We start from the raw sequence: 4,194 nt of genomic DNA on the forward strand, positions 1-4,194 counted from the left end.
AAGTAGAACAACTTTCAAATGCAAGACCAGGGAATGTAATGCATCAAAATAAATGGCCAAGTGTAGCTTCTCTAAAGGTGCATAGATTCTGCAGAAATCGTGATCAGATTTCATTTTATGTTGAAGGTCAGGCCCTGTTAAAAAGACCTATGAAACTTTTGTAGATAATTATTTCTATTCCATATGGTTAAATTCCTACATGGTTGTAAAAAGTGTTTATCAATTGAATTTCCCACTCATCTAAAATACTGGTAATGGCTTTTTTAACAGTAATTTTAGCAAAATTAATTAGTTCATTAAATCAGTTGGGACTGGTTTAAGTTTGTGCTTAAGGTTTCTTATCAGGTGTGAATAGGATCCAAGTTGCAGAATGCAATTTATAGGCACATTAAAATTACTTGATGACATAGTATATATATCAAAGATTTAACGAAGTATGCATTATGGTTGCTTTTCTTGAGGTTTTTTTACAGCATAACAACAGTAACGTAGTGTGGCTGTTAGAAAAGGATGTGGCCACATTTGCCCACATAAATTGCTTTCAACTCTGTCTCATTACAGTGTCTTGGAGGTCTCAAGGCAGTAGTTGCTGTCCCTCCAAAAAAGGAGGCAAAACAGGAATGGATGTCATGTATCTCTCTTTTTGTTGTCCTTCTTGAATCTGAAAGAGATGTTTAAAAACTTGAGCTGTTTTGTAGCTTTCCTTTCTGCTGTGCAGAGAGGTGTTCTGTAGCATGAGTTCATTCTTCATGAGAGCTCAGTGACGCTAAAGCCAAGGAACTGCCCATTTCTGTCTTTTGTTGACTTGTAAGAAGCTTTTGACTCCAGTGATTGCAGTCATCTTTTAAAATATTCTTTCATACTGTATAATGCCAGAACACTAGTCGGGGCAGTGTGAGTAACCCGTCAGAAATGTCCCTTGTCAGGAATTCGGTCACAAGGTTTCCTCACAGCACCACGGGCTCTGGCCTCTCATGCATTACTTGTGTATTACATGATCTTTGAAACTAGTGGCTCACTTTTCTTCTGAAAAGGCAATTGTGTAGGACACAAAAGTCTTTTGTTTGCTGTTTGTATCTGACAAGCAGATTGATTGATTATGTGTTTGATTAGGTCCTGGGCTCTGCACAGAGGAGTCCAGTGCAGTGAAAACAGCATCACGTGAATGTTAATGGAGTAATTCATACTTCCTAGAGACCAGAGAGAGTGGAACAACTTATGGTCAATTTCAGATGTTCAAGCTCTGAAATTGCTCATACTCTAAACACCTCCAAACTCCTGTGTAATACTGAAAACAAGCAATACACTCCGTTGCCACAGTTTTATGGGAAGAAATGGAAGAAAATTTGCTCTTCGTTAAACTAAAGAGGCTTAGCTTCTCTGAGCTGTCAGATTCTTGTTTGCATTTCAAAGAAACTCACTGAGAAGGTCGAATACTTTTGGCTGATTGTGCCTGTATATCAGTGGCATACACGATTAGCTTTAAATAGCTGTTCTAGAAGTCTGTGACACAGACCCTGGAACTTCAAGAGCTGGGGTCATTAGGCCACTAATTTTGCTGTTGCACTTGTTTCATCATCTATATGTTGGGGAAATCATAATGCCCTAGAGGACCCTTATGTAAATACCGTGACATTTCTTCCCTCCATCATGTTTTTTAATTTTTATTCTCAGCACTAGTCAGAAAAAAAGGATGTTCCTTGCAGAACAACTAAAGATCATTACATAGATTACCAAGTCTATCTACCAAGAAGCACATACTGAATAATTTCAAGTAAACAGGCAAAATTTCAGTTAAGAAAGTGAACTGACAACTCTGTATTGTCACTAAGACAAGCAGTTTCTGCATATTCCATTTCCATCTCCTCTATTCCAAATTAATGCTCAGATCAAGCTAACTGTAGGGATAGGTGTTTGTTACACTGAAAACTTCTTGAAATGTTTTTACAAATAGGATTTATCGAGATGTTTGGTGCACTAGTTAATGTTTGCCATGAATTTTCTCCTAGCACAGTTTCATGTGGATTGCTCTGAATCTACTTCATGGTAACTTAAAATGCTAATTTCTTAATGTCTCTCCATAGTAGCCATGGCATGGAGGAGACAGAGAGGATCCAAAGGATCCTATGAAGATGCTGGGGTCATCAGCCCTGAAACTGGTCAAACGTGTTTAGTGAGAGAGGCAACAACTGACAGAAGCTGTGCCAAGCTGGAAAACAGTTGTCCCAGTGTCACCTGTGGTCAGGGAGGAAGTGGGTCAAAAGAGACTAACCAAAAGGGTAAAACCTTAAGCAACCTGTCATCACTCCTTCCCACCCCTTCCTGTCACCATTGCAATCTGTTTGCATACCATGTCATCTCTCCAAAATTCTTGGCAGCTCACCAGCCTAGCACAGGCTTCCTGTCACGTGGAAAAGGATTGCCATGGCATTTACCGTGTCACTGAGCACAGCCAGCCAAGAGAAGCTTGCTCCAAAGGCAAGGTGGTGCGCGAAGGTCAGAGCAGAGCTGCCCTGTCCAGGGGTCATCATCTTTTAAGTCAAAACCAAGGTCTTTATCTTGTTGTTTGAATGCTGAAGCTGTTGCATTAGGGAAAGATACAATTATCACAAGACTCAAGGTAAAATCAACAGGAGCTGGCCATACACTGATTCTTTAAGTCACTTCTTCAGTGCCCTCTTCCAAGACCTTTGTGCTTCATGGCAAATGGTTTTACCTTGGTCTCAGTTGTCCTCCTGGACAAGTTGGAGGACAACTTTTTGACACATTCGTTACTTCAAGAAAAAGATTCCCATCCACCCGAACACTAAATAGCTGCAACGTTTCTGAGCATGATCTTTTTGTAGGTAGTCCTGTGGTATTTACACAAAAGATGAATTTCTGCTATAATCTTAGGAAGAATGACTATTTCACACTCCATAGGAAAAAATGACATTTTTCAAGGGAGGGCTTGTTTGTTTCTGTTTTTTTTCAAATACATTGAAAGAGATACCTGCTTAACAGTTTTTATTTCAGCATGTTTGATCATAGCCCTGTTGCTGCTTGTTTCCATGAAAACTGCGTACCTATGCAATGCAATACCATCTTAAGGTATTTATTTTTAGGCAATAGTGAGACTGCAGCACAAATTTATCATTTTTATCACTCTAAAACAGAGACTAGAACTGATGTTATAGCTCGTGACAGATTTTAAGATTAATATTTCTTTTAATTAAATACAGAAAACTAGATAAAATATGAACCCTACATTATCCTACCTTTTCTCTCATTTTGGTAGAACATATTTGACTTCCTATATTATGCAGAGGCTTCTGTGACCCCCAGTGCACTGCACAGGTGTTCCCACACTGATGGATTCTGGCGTACATCTCTTCGCTAGAACCAGACTTTGAATTTAGGTATGTAAATAGTCCAGAGGCAGTGATACAGACAAACCACTTGTCAGAGGGCCATTTCACAGCCAGCAGTAGAAGCTTCTGTCCTGGAGGCTGAGCTGAACTGTGGCAGCAAAACAGGTAAGTGCCTCAGAGCAGAACTGGCTGTCCCAGGGCAGATCAAGGGTCTCCTTGGTCCCATTGCATCCCCAACACTGCCCAGAAGCTAATGAAGAGTCTAATAATGACCAGGCCAAGCATTTGGGGGCACTTCGTTAGAACACCCTCCCACACAATTTGAAAGTTGTGGACTTCTTGAGACTGATGCATTTGTATTTAATAGCATAAATAAATAGATATTTCCATGAATTTGTCTAATCACTTTTTGAATCCACATCTCAAAATCCACTGCATCCCCTGGAAAGGAATTACCTGAGTTAAGCGTGCTTCGTGAAGAGACATATCTCTTTTTGTTTGTTTTGAACCCATTGCCCTGTAGTTCTTTTGAAGACGCCTTTTATATAGGAGAAGACAGTTTTGTGCTCTCACCTCTAGCCTACTGATGACTGTTAAGATTTTTTTTTCTTACTTTTTTTTCTTCTTTCAGCCTCTAAAGTCCTTGTCTAGTCAGGCACATTCCACACAGGAGCTGTTCCATACCTGCAGTTGTCACTGTTGCCCTCTCTGAACCTTGCCCAGCTTTCCTACACCATTTTTGAGAGGGAGATAAGAACTGTGCACAATTCTAGACACAGGTGCATCACACACGTTGGCATAGAGATATTTGTTCTCTATTCTGCTCTCCATTTTGCAAAAATTC

This window comes from Neopelma chrysocephalum, unplaced genomic scaffold (assembly GCF_003984885.1).
Source record: "Neopelma chrysocephalum unplaced genomic scaffold, ASM398488v2 Primary Assembly neopelma1_158364, whole genome shotgun sequence".
In the NCBI taxonomy this organism is placed as follows: domain Eukaryota; kingdom Metazoa; phylum Chordata; class Aves; order Passeriformes; family Pipridae; genus Neopelma; species Neopelma chrysocephalum.